Here is a 13,291-nt window from a genome sequence, read left to right on the forward strand (position 1 = left end):
TTTTAATAAACACTGTTGTAAGATGAAAAGTAATTAGAATATAGAAAAACTGAAGAAAATCACAAGCAAAACAACTAAGACGTCGAACTCGCAACTGACGCTAAGATTTTACATTTGACTGTTGACATCTGATTTGACAGCTTCAACGGTTCGACACAACAACATTATAGAGCCGCACAATTCCACAGGACTTGATATACCTTCTTTTAGAGACAGTATAAATATTGCTATATTCTCAAATTTTTTCGAGAATTAAAATCTGCACAAAAACCTTATGACCCGTAGACAACTATACAAACGTTACGAAAAAAAGTAATCGGACTGTTTAATACCAAGAGGAAGAGATCACTGCTGAAATATGTATTAGTCCCTGGAACAAAATTCAAAACCACGAAACACCAAATGATTTTTTTTGCTGATACATTTGAAAACTAAACCATTTCCTTTTACGAAAATCGAGAACGCGATCGAACTGCTCAATTTCGTAGTTTCTGGCCTATTTTTAAATTGGGGTTTCTGAGAATTTTTTTCATAAAATTCATGAAAAAACAACAAAATAATAAGAACGAGCAGAAAGAACAATGATGACGACAGCTTTCGTCAAATTCTGTAACTCACAAGCTCCATCACGATGAAACAATCAAAAGTTTTAAAATGGTACTGTATTAAAAATATTGAACAAAATTGTGTGTCACAAAGTACCTAGCGTTGTCGATGGTAATTAAATTATCAAACTTTCAGTAAATAATCCAGCTCGCTCTGAAAACCAACTCCTTTAGCCTGCTGGCGAAAAGACAATGTTCTAACCGAGGACGGATTTTTCCCGATGCTGCCTTTGTATATCGGTCCCGACTTATCCAATTTACGAAAATAGAAGAACACTTCCCCAATTAGCCGGAAACATTCGCTTTTTTAATTAAAAAAGATTGGTAGACTACGAGGTTGCTCGTGAAGTGAACAAGGAGATTTCATCGGCTACGGCAGCAGTTTTAGTGCCACGCACTCAGATCCTGAAGTAGATTGTACCGGATATAAACTCGAACCCTGCCAACTATGATAGCTGTCGATAGATATTGCCTTTCTCACCGACTTATTTCCTTTTTTATTTTTATCTGACTACTTGTGATTTTGTTTTTCCGTATTTTTATTCAATATTTTTTTCGGCCATCATGAATTTTTCATGCGGGTAACGACCGCCCCGCAATTTATTCGAAACGTTCGAATCGTGCATCTAATGGATGCACTCCGCAAAACAGTCGTGCCAACGCATCCCGCCAAATTACCGCCGAAATCCCTTAAGACGTCACTTTTTACCAACCCCCTTGCATAAAACAATAACTTTTCTTTGAGTCAAAAGCAGACACTCGTGATTAAGGATTGTCATGAATCAAAGCTGCGCGCCGGTTCATTACATTAATAACATCATATTTCTTTAGTTTGTGTCTATCTTATTGCGGCTGTTATAATTATGGCGCCTCGTTAAACTCTTCGCGAACAATGGCGGCGCGCTAACGATCCGCCAATGAAAATTTTTAGACGCGATTTAAATTACCGATTTTTACCTTTCAATGGAACTGACCGAACGTGTTGTCCCATTCGTCAATACCCGGAAATGCACCAGCGCTTTCCAAATTGCGGCCGTGTAATGCCCTAACGACTAAATTAAATGCGTTTCACTCGATACTGGCACAGCAAACACGGGTTCATTTTTGCTTGTAAACATTGTCGCAGGTATAAATACAAACACACCAAACAGATTCTGCAGCGTCCAAAAATCGCCGCTCAACAACACATGATTTTTTTATTACAAAAGACAAACACAAATTGAAATTCCAATTAGCTGGATCAAGACTGTCTCAGTCCGTCGAAAGTAAAGTGGAAAAATAATTTCATTAAGGGTCGTTGAAGCCAAGAAACTTCTCTTGGTTGAGCACCAGGCAAAAAATTTACAAAGTAAATACAAAAATGTTGTCTTAAACATGAACCAAAAAATGAAATAAAACGAATGGAATGCAAAATCTTTATCTTTATTTTTTTATGAGTATTTGGTAACTTTGTTCGGTGCAAAATTATTTGTAAGAGTTCAAATTGTAATTTTTCAAAAAATGTTTCCATTGTATCATTGTTTTACCAATGGAAAACCCAAGGTATTGTTGCGGTAGATCCAATTATTCCGGTCCTAGAAGCGTTTATCGAAGAAAGAGAAATCTCTTTGTCTAGATAATAAAAAAACAACAATAACGTTATGGAAACGTAATCTTCATGGATTTAATTCAGTGTCTAGACATACCTGTGAGATCTTTAGTGGTTCTCTTATCCTAGAGGAAAGTTCATTACATCAATATCTGCAACAAAGATTGTTTGTCAATAACATAGTTTCAAAACAATTTCATTTAAAGTGAGCGATAAAACAACGGAGTACAGAGGAGCCCGAGGGGTAACCGATTAAAAATATTGCTTTCATCCTTCAATTTTATAAAATTTTATGGATGAATACTCAAGTAAACAAAATTGATTAAAAGCTATATTTCAGGATTTAATTGAAAAGATATTTCCGTTGGCAGCATACAACAAAATAAGAGTGCAGGGTAAATAAGCCCTTCAAAAAAATCGGCGATAATGAATTAATTTTATTAGGGTTTTCCGTAGCAATGACGGCAAATTAATTAATGAGTAAACAAGAGCGTTTGCATTAACAAAGACGACTTGAACTATAAAGAGAACCATTCGCAAAGCCGCTCCTTCAATAGTTGTCATTCTGGATGATAATTTAATTAGTTGTGAGACAGCCGCTGCCTCACTCGCAAAATAAATAAATAAAATCGGCGATTCTTTATTTGGAGCGATTTAGATAAAATTGCTGCCGAGTTGGAATATAAACTGCATAGATTAGCATCGTTTTTTTGTACAAATAGCTACGTTTACACAATAAACCACCGTTTATCGAGAAATGCAAATCTTGTAGGGGCAATAAAATGATTATGAATAAAATTGGGAATGGAACATAAGAGTACAGAATCGATTGGATAAACAATTCCAGATGTGCATTTGAGGCGAGTCGTTTTGTAAAATAAAGGTTTAAAATGCACGGACCATTAAACACGTTTAGGGTGACGCTGTGTGTGCTCCTTATCACACAAGAGTAATCAATATTTCGAAAACAAAAATGGAAAAAAAAATGAAAAAGTGTGGGTGGATTTTTGTCAAAAAATTGGTTAAATAGGTGTCGGTGGTAACTGTGATAAATAGTGTGTCTGTGTAGTTAGTGGGATGTCTCGAGGGTATCGGCGCTTTTGTGTTAGTTATTGGCACAATATCCTCGCCCCCGTTGTGTGTCATGGAAGGTTCGGAAAATCTAATTTCCTTGAATGTCATATTGCAAATAAGAATAATCTGTTAGTATTCAGGGAAAGTATGTGAAGAGAGGGCAAAAATGTTCGAATGCGATTTGCACGCGTTTGTATCACATTTGGCGGATGCGCCGGGAAAATAGCACGTTCGAAACTACATCATTCGAAAAGCGGCAAAACACTTTAAGCAAACACCGAAAAAGATCCGCCGAGGTAGACAAACACGCCGCTCTTGTTGTCGTAAAAAACAAACCTTCACAGTAGAATAGGCCGTGAACGCTCAACTTCTGCTTCTAGAAGAGACTAACGAGGCGAAGACCGACCCAACCACACTCGACTGTCATAATTTCCAGAATTATGCAAGTTGGCGATATCGCGACGTGACGTAACGAACACTGAAATTCCACCCGGTAAATTCAGCTGTAACGGACGAAGTTTTAGCACGAACTGATGCCAAACCGGTCGGACTTCTCGAGCTTTTCCGATACGACCGCAGGGTGCGCCGAGCTTCCACCTCGTCACTCTCATAAACTCGCAGAAAGTTGAGCCGGTATTCAGAAACAGAAGTACACGTGTGCCGGAACAACGGAAACGACGACATGTTTAGGCCAGACGTTCGCCCACCAAAAGAGTTTGCTCATTAAACGCAAATGGAAAGCTTTTGATTTTGCGAATTAGTCGAACAAAACTGGAAAATGGTAAGGGACAAAGCTGAAGCGCCGGATTCGGAGCGCATTCGGTGGCTTACTCCGTGCAACATCATTAAATTGCAACCTAGTAAACTCGTGTTAAAACGTGTTGCATTTCGTCTTAATTAGAAGTTGTTTCAGAACATGCCGTAGCAAAACGGAATGGGTTACACTTTCAAAATTAGCACAGTGCATGCGCACATTCAAAAAACAATTACTGTGTACAACGTACGACTTTCTTACAAGCGGGAACTTGACACTCACGAGTGTTGTGAAAAAAAATTACAAAAAAGGATTTGATAGAACCTCACAAGTATCGGAACGTGCCATTTTACGATACGAGATGGGAAATTTATAGTGTCACTTTACCACACTAGAAAGGTAAAGTATGTCATAACGAGATCGAAATTAATGTCATAAAGTTTGACATAATGTAGTGACAATAGAAAATAATAGTATATTATTACATGAGCAAGTAAAGAAGGTTTTATCCACTAAAATGAAGGTTGTAGCACAAGCCGTAGGCACGTGCTGTAATCATTTGAGTGGATAAAAACCTTTACTTCCGAGTATAATACTATACTATTATCTAGTGTTGTCGGTCATTTAAATGTCCGTCCAATAAATGACTGGTAATGGTCATTTATCGGACATGTCATATTGAGTGGATAAAAACCTTTACTTGCGAGTATAATACTATAGTTTATCTACGATCAAATATACAAAAAAATAATAAAACAAAATCTCAGTTCAATACTGCAATTTTTAAACTTTAGTTTTCCTTTGTTACCATGGTTACGGTCTTATATTTGGTTAGGTTACTGCAATTTCTAAATTTAATCTTGTCAATTTTATCCATGGCTGTAAAAAAGTTGAAAAATAAAGTTTAGATCTACGTTGCTATAGTTATTTACTCATTCATAACGGCCGCTCCCGCTCATAACGGACACCCTTAACGGACTCCGGCCGTTATGAGGTTATTTACATGGTGACAAACAGTCCGGAAAGGCACCTTTAACAACTATGTAGATATTAAAAAAAATATATAAAATGTCCTTTAGCAACAAAATTGAAAGCTTCCCAAGTGAAGTTGGTTAATTTTGATAAAATTTTAATACATTACAAAGTAAAGGCAGAAATTTGTTAGAACTGCGCAAGTATCAAAATGTTTCTGAATAACTATAGGAAAAAATGCAGTTTCCCTGTTTTAAAAAATTTCAATATAGGGGAATGAGTGCGAACAAAAAAAAATAAATACGCATTTTTCTGGATGAGTGAAAAAACTTAACTTGTTTTGTGTCTGTCGAAGTCATTTGATTAAAAAGCGGAATTTAAATCAGAAACTGGGTGTGCGATACACAATGGATGGTCTAGCCTCGAAGTGTTTTACTTGAACAAAAGCCAAGGACAGTTCGCTCGTTTTAATTGATCGTTAAAATAATGTGGATTTCGTCGAATGCCAATTAGTAATTCTGAACGAAGTAAGTTTCTAAAAAGCAAATCCGTAAGGGTGATTTTCCGAGTTAAAACCTCTTTCGTGATCAAGTTTAAAACCGTTTATTAACCGACATGAACTACTTTTCCTTCATAATGTATGAAACTCTACATCGCATCAAATTTTCATCATAATCCATTCGGTACACCTGAGATGCTTTCTTGTTGCATAAAGTGAAAAAAGAAATCAAGCGTTAACTTTCCTGCACACGATGAGGTGTTAACAAGTTCTTAAGCTAACGCGGACAAAGATCTAATAACAAATTTTCATGTTCCCTACACATTTTAAAATATACTGCTTTGGTTAGCAAAACACTTTCCACAACACTAATTATCGTTTCATTTCAAAGCAGGTGTCTCGTTTCAAATAATTTCTGAGCTTTGGAGGTCTGTGACAATCCGAAGGGATCAAATCTGGTGAATATAAGGAATAATCATGCAATTCAAAACCAAATTGATTATTTTCATTGAGCAGATACTTCTGCTGAAAGAACACACTTTTTGAAACTTTCTCGCTACATTTCTGCACATTTCTAGGAGTTTAACAGCAACAAACAACAATATATTATAATTCAGAATAAGTGGCATAGCGGTAGGCGTTGGAACAAATGTACGTTGGCAGCAAGACCCCTGCTAATAATACCCTAGTTTCGACGCTGTTGGTAACCTTCGCTGTTAATTTGGTTTTGACATTATCGTTGGAATCGTTTTGTGTTTATTTTCTTGTTATGGTATTTGGAATTTCTTTGTTTCATTTATGAAAAGTGTAAAAAAAAACTGTCTTTTTTAATACAGGATATTTTTATTTCCACTGAGTAATATAAAATAAAATAATGACGGTTTCACATGTTTAGTAAATTTTTTGACATAACATAAAGTTCACTTTAGATAATCCACGCCTCCCACGATGCCACTTATTTGGAATTATACTGTACACTCCAGTTACATTTTACTCTGAGTAATCTGTCAGAATCATTTCCTCTTTGTTCCAAAAAATACTTTGAACACGAAACTTTTTTGGAGAACCACAATGTCTCCATTTCTTTAACCGTTCTTTTGTTTCTGGATAGTAACCAAGGATGCAAATCTATAGTTACAATAGATATGGCCCAAGAAGAATCCAGAAAAAATCTTCCTCAGAACGACTGTCGTGCAGTCATTTGGAGATTCTTTTAAAAGATAATTTTCTCTTTCTCATACCCAAATTAGGATACAACTTATGAAAGATAAATTCACGCGAAATGTTCAAAGTGTCTGTTCTATACTTTAGACCTTCAAAATCATGTCCTGCACAGCATACGAGTAGATGTTTTCCGAAATGGATCTTCCAAAAACTTTAATAATTTTATAATTTATACTACACATCTCTATTTCTATCTAAAATAGTTATTTTTGTATTAAGTGCGCAAAATGATTGTTTTTTGTTGGGGCATGAGAATGAGTTTTTGGTCGAGACCGCCAGGTCGAGACTTCAAACTCATTCGAATGCGCCAACAAAACAATCATCTTTCGCACGAAATACAAACACTATTTTTTCGGTCACGTGTTGCGTAAACAACAAGTCTTGTCTTGCTGATAAATCTGTGCGAGTGAATTTAAACCCCACATCTGCGAAAACAAAATTATACGAATTAGTGTTGTGTGAGGGATCGCTTTATTCTTTTGTGGAATTGTTTCAAAGTAGGAAAACTGAAATATTGTTGATTTTCACAGTTCGCTGAACGGACAATCTCTTATAAACCCCTGCATACACGTCTGACATTAACGTGTTTGATGTCGTTATACTTGGAAAAACACATATTATTTGCAGAATACATTAAATCCGTTTCGAAAGTGGATGTGTTTGATTTACCAAGTTAAACCGACGTTCATGCTCAAACAATAATTGATAAATAGAACATCTTTCTTGTTCGAGCAGCGAACAATTCAACAAAGCCCCACCTCGTTGTTGTTCCAAACGTTAAAATCGTTAAAAGTCCAGCGCCTTTTGTCTCGATTTTTCTCCCTCATTCACTCCTTATCTTAAATCGAGACTTCACACTTGTGCATTGTTTGGAAGTCTTCCCGTGATAATTACACCTAGATCTGGGGCTTGCATAAAATACGAAAGAGGGCGGTGTATCTGTCTGCGGTTTCGGTTTCCACCACACCGTGTACTTGTATTAACGCATTCTCCCCTTGGAAGTTTTAATGTCACTTCTTGGAAGTTAGTAGTTTCAGATTTATTCATGAAAGATTTAAATTTCTTGCCAAATTACTCAATCAAGACTCTGGTTTATAACCTTTGTGGAGTCCTTGAACCGGGCGAATCGTTTTGTACGAGGATTTGGCAAAGCTCGAAGGCAAACACCTGAAAAACTTTTATTCAAATTTGATACGTCTTCGGAAAATCTCAGATTTTATTAAACAAACTTGGAGCATTTTATTTTAACAGCGAGAGAAGAAGCTTCTTGTTTTCTAATGGTGTGCACTTCCATTGTGATTTTTCTGTACGTTTTTACAAGACTTATTTATGTGAATTGCCGACTTGCGTGCCGTTAAATCCACGTGAGTACACCCTACAATGCTTTGTTATAAGGAATTTTATGAGAAGGCCCCACTGCTTCTTAATTTCTCAAATTTATCATATTACTCCACCACAACTTCTTAACGATTCATTCAAACATTCCGTCAGCAAAATAATTCTACTCAAGCTCGACTCGGAAGTTTTATTAAATTCATGAGTGAATCGATCCTCTGGGGCGCATAATATATTTAAAAATGTCGGGTCATTCTGAGGACATCAAACAAAACATGAAAGGAGTTGAAAAACGCATCATTATTTTAGGCGGCGGTATCTCTCATCGCAGGAACGGTAATGAAACTGACAGCACAACGGAAATGTGAAATATTCCCTCGACTTAAAAGTAAAAACCTTCACACACGTTTTTCCCTTCCTATATAACTTATTCAGGCATCGTGTATGTATTCGCAGGGTATTGAATAAATCGGATTTCACGGATGAGACTACAGTCTTAGCTCTCAAGGTTTGACAAGGGTGAAATAATTAAATCACCGTCCTGATAATTCGATGTCGCCAAACCACCGGCCCCTTTTAATATATAAATAAGGCATCGAGCCGCTATCTCGTCTACACCGGAGGAAATCGAACGGTTCAAGGAGATATCCATCCGTGTCTCGCTATTAGAGTGCGGCCATATGTAAACCGTTCGTCTCACATTGTAATAAATCTCTTGGTATTTTATTGGAAACGGTGCTACCACTACTCCCTAGCAGGAGATATAACCGCCACTTGGCTAAGTTAAGAGTGGCCTCAGGAAACGCGAGAAAATCTGGTCCCGATTATTTACATTTATTGCGTTTCTTGTTTGATATCACTTCGGGAAAAGGGGAAAACAAATTTGTTAAACGTGTCGGTCCCACATTCGCGCAAACCCCATTTGCACTTTTATAAAGCTTATTTAACTTCACCGTACCTAATACATACAGCGTTATTACAAAATTCTTTCAAATCGTACTGCATAGCGTATGAAATAAGGATAAATAGGTGTGATTAGTTGGTTGCCTAAACACTAGGGGCTCTGAGACAATACAGGGGTCTTCGCGAGTAATAATGGCCCTAACAACGTCCTGACGGAACCAATATGTAAACATATTTCGCAAACGAGTAGATATAGTCCAATTTTTACCCTTTTAAGATGACGTCATTATCTAGTAACTTCACGTCAATTCAAATTTGTTTCTGATCCTAGCTCAAACATACGTAAAGTTACTAGATAATGACGTCATCGCAAAAGGGTAAAAATTGGACTATATAATGTTTCAAATTTGTTGACAATTGCTTCGAAAGGTTATGTTTGTAATCAATGTAATAAGTGAAACAAATTAAAAATGGTCAAATTGACAGGAGCATAAAATAACCTCAAAGTGACCATCAATGAATAAACGTGCCTTTTTTTGTTTTTTTTTCTGTTTCTGTCGTTTCAATAAAGAGAAAGCGAGGAAGGAAATCGTGACGTCACCTCAAAACGGTAAAAATTGGACTATACCGATTGATCTTTTTATTTTTTAATGAATCCAGGACTACTTTTATTAAGACAATTTCCAGTTGTCGTTACGTGACATCTATCAAACCTAAAATGTATTTATGTTTAAATAAAAATAACCTAAAAAATTTACATTAATTTAGACGTTAACTTCATGTCAAATTAAAAAAAAAAACTAAAAGCAACTGTTTTATATTTTTTTAAATAAATATAAATGATCCACGAAGACGATGAAAATGTATTACTGGTTGCGTTTCAATGTTTGTAAGGCCCACTATTACTCGTGAATAACCCTGTACCCTGTATGTATTTTTTTAAATCGTCTCAAAGTAAAAACACACGTTATAGAGTGCGGTGAGTGGTCGAATACGCAACGATTGTCCACGAATTAAATTGACATTTATTCTGGTATCCGTCGTGGATTTTGCGTGGCAGGTTCATTGTGTGGCGATATATGAGGGCATAAATAATGGAGGAGTGTAATGCAGTTCCCCGTAATAATAATAATTTAGTAATGGAGTGGGTGAAATTTGCAGGCGCGTCCGTGCAGAAAATGCGAATGAATTTTTGTCGTCGGGACGGTGCCGGTTTGCGAAAAATCGAATTAAAATGTGTAATTAGCGAATCAAAAGTCAATTTAAATTCTGCCTGTATCGAAGTTCTTCAGCAATTAATAAAACAATTTTAATTAAACTCCAATTTAAGTTTGGAGCATGTAAGGCAGGAGAGCTTTATCGATTAATCAAAGAATCTGTTTGCGGAAAGTAGCTCGATTGAAAAATTCTTCCAATAAATTTGATTAGAAGTCGTCCTAAAACAAGCCTAATTGGTGGCAGTGGTGAAAGTTCGAGGGTCGCCTGGAAAAAATATGATCGAGGCGAGCACCTAAGACTCATATTCGCAAAGCGAAGTTCTTGGAATGTGGAAATTACTCGAGCAATAAATAAGCGAGAGATTGATTCATTATAATTAACAACTGGTAGCCAAACAATTGCTCACCGACCCCAGCTATGGGCCCTCAGTGACTAAACTCGAACAATTACACCACTGTTAACCGTAATAAACAAATTCCGCCCTTGCGGTGCGGGGTCATTTGCTCCCCCACTCAATTAAACGAACTTTAATAATTTGCGTACATTATAGTCACGATTATTGGACTCCGCTCCTTAATTCTAACGACCCACTAAAAAAATTAATTGCACACATTGGGGCGCGTTACTCTCAGAATTCTTCTAATAGGTTTTGGTTTGAAATTTCCACAACAATTACAGCCTGTCGCAACTTTCGAAATTAACAAAGTTTCCGCAGCCGTGCAATAATTTACACTGCATTGAGTACTTTTAAGTTTTCATTTAGACACTGTAGCGGAGCATATCGGAAGATAGACGGTACATAATCATACTTTTAATGAATTTTAAATTATGCCCGCATTGTTCAGAAGGGTTTCGTTACTTGCGTTTGCGGACACGGGTGGCGTGGCTGGAGGGCACAACGTTTAAAAATGTACGAGCGCATTACGAGCGTATAGAAAATTTTATCCGATTGCTCGAGACCGACGACGTCTATTATTATTGTATCAATTATGGCGGTTCGGGCTGAATCCTGCTTTTCGCACAATACTCCGGTTCCAGTGAAAGTTTAGTTAATATTTCAAAGACGTCCTTAAAGTTCTTTGGAGCATGTGAATAGTTGAATGGCTGGAAATTGCGTCTCGACAACTTTATTCTTCCTGAAGAAACTTCGATGTGATTAAAACAAATAAAAGAAACAGCGCCTCCATTTTTCCGAGCCGCTTCTCTCCAAGCTAATTTATTAAAATTTAATTACTTTCAATACTACTTAGCCGGAATAATTCCCGAACCATCGATCCACTTACTTTGTTTAAATTATCCCACGTTTCGTCCGTTCTCTTGATAATCCCATTGTTTCCGTGGCTGTCGTTAAATTTTATTGCATAATACGTTCCGGGCTTCACACGCTTCTTTTATTTGTCTGCCAAAATTAATTATTACAGCCCAGATAGTCTAATATGGTTGGGGTAACGTCCACTCCAGATTTGGCACATAAAATAAAGTAGGGTTCTTCTATCCAGAAAATAACGCCATAATCCTCAAGTTGTAAATGTTTACGGCCCGACATAAAGCCTTGACCCCACGTGATTTGCTAATTTGACTTTGAGGGATTTTTTACGCCGTGAAAATTATTCAACCCCCATTCGCAACAGAACAAGATTATCTACACTTACGTAAGCATAAGCTTCGACTAATAAGCTATTTTTAATCCAACTACGGTTAAGCTGTTACAGATCTCTTCACCATCATCGCGACTCTTCATTTCCGCACAATTTAGGTCGCTTGCTCAACTTGTGATTCCCAGAAGTCTTGTCGCTGATGGGCTCATCGCTTCCACTCCCAGCCAACATTTTAGTGCGTAATCATTTTACACGCACGTGGAGCATTTGACTAGATTATTTGTTAATTGCATCAATGAAAAGATTGATTTATTCACTTAATATACAATTACAATTTGGTAAAGATTTTTTTCTTTAACCTTAACTGCCCCACTTGTGAAGTATTTGATTACTTCATTCTTCTCATATAATAGTAGCAGTAAAAAAACAAACATTTATTTCCTTCTGAAGGATGACTCCCTGCCAATATGACTCCTTAAGATAAATGAATCATTTTTTGTCCTAATAATGAAAAGTTCTCTTGAAAAAATATTTGACTCAACGACTCAAAAAAATTGCACTTGGTCTGCCTTACAACCAGTAACTTAAACTTAATTTTTCATTATCTCAACACACTGTATACTCTTGATGAGATTATTTTTTATTTTTAAACCAACTGAGCGAAAATATAGTTTCTTCGCCATCACAACTATTCATTTACAAACAATTTGGATTGCTCGAAGAAGCTGTGAAAACCAAAACTCTTGTCGTTGACAGTTTCATTATCTTCACTCACAGCAACATCCAAACGACTCAAAACTATTAACCCTGTGTGTATTCCATAAATTGCACTTTCTACACTAGAGAAGCATGATTTTGCATTATTTGAACACACTGTATAATCTTGAGAAGACACTATTTTTTATCAAAATAGGCTCAAGTGACATTCTCTTTACCACGATCTGTAACTCTCCATTTCCGAACAATTTATTTGTTGGCTGCTAAGTTGTGAAACCCAGAAGTTTGTCGTGGATGGTTTCATTATTTCCCCTCTAAATTCCCTTTTATTGTCAGATCCACTGTACACGTGCAGTGTTTTCTTTTGCCAAAAAATAGCTTTAATTTTTTACAATATTTTTGAACGTATCATTTATTTCTTTGGGAGCGCTGTCACAAAAGAATTTGTTTGTACTTAAATGTCTCGAACAAAAATGCCGAAAAATAGCAAATAAAAAGGCGCCTGGTAGTGATATTAAATCCTTTGAACCGAGATAAAAATATGAAAGGCTTTATGTCTCAACACGAATAAAACTGTCTGAAAGCGATGTCCTTTGAAATAATTTAACGGACGTTTCTCTGTTTCCAATTAAATAACTCGTTAATTGTTTTTGCACGGAGCCGGGTTCACACAGCGCAACGATCGTGCACATTGTGCAACGAATTGTATGAGCGTAACGTTTGCATGAGCGATTTTAAGAGTCCGCAAAATGCGTCTCCGGTTACTGAATAACCTGAAAGATGCGGGTTATGTGAGGAATTTCA

At 36.6% G+C, this 13,291-nt stretch overlaps 1 protein-coding gene across 3 annotated transcripts in view; it reads right to left on the bottom strand.

Annotated features, from left to right (window-relative positions):
- Positions 1–13,291, bottom strand: part of Cad87A (cadherin-87A) — an 83,605-nt gene that overhangs the window by 44,982 nt on the left and 25,332 nt on the right. The window contains exons 1-2 of one of the 3 annotated variants that reach the window (XM_069054184.1): positions 3,604–3,783; positions 2,291–2,345 (exon numbers count right to left, since the gene is read on the bottom strand). The exons of 1 other annotated variant lie outside the window; for it this stretch is intronic. The gene's annotated coding sequence lies outside the window, so the exon portion shown is untranslated. Of the gene's footprint in view, positions 1–2,290; positions 2,346–3,603; positions 3,784–13,291 lie in introns of those variants that run through there. One more of the 3 variants, XM_069054183.1, reaches the window with a different exon arrangement.

The sequence above is a fragment of the Tenebrio molitor genome, chromosome 7 (assembly GCF_963966145.1).
Source record: "Tenebrio molitor chromosome 7, icTenMoli1.1, whole genome shotgun sequence".
NCBI lineage: Eukaryota > Metazoa > Arthropoda > Insecta > Coleoptera > Tenebrionidae > Tenebrio > Tenebrio molitor.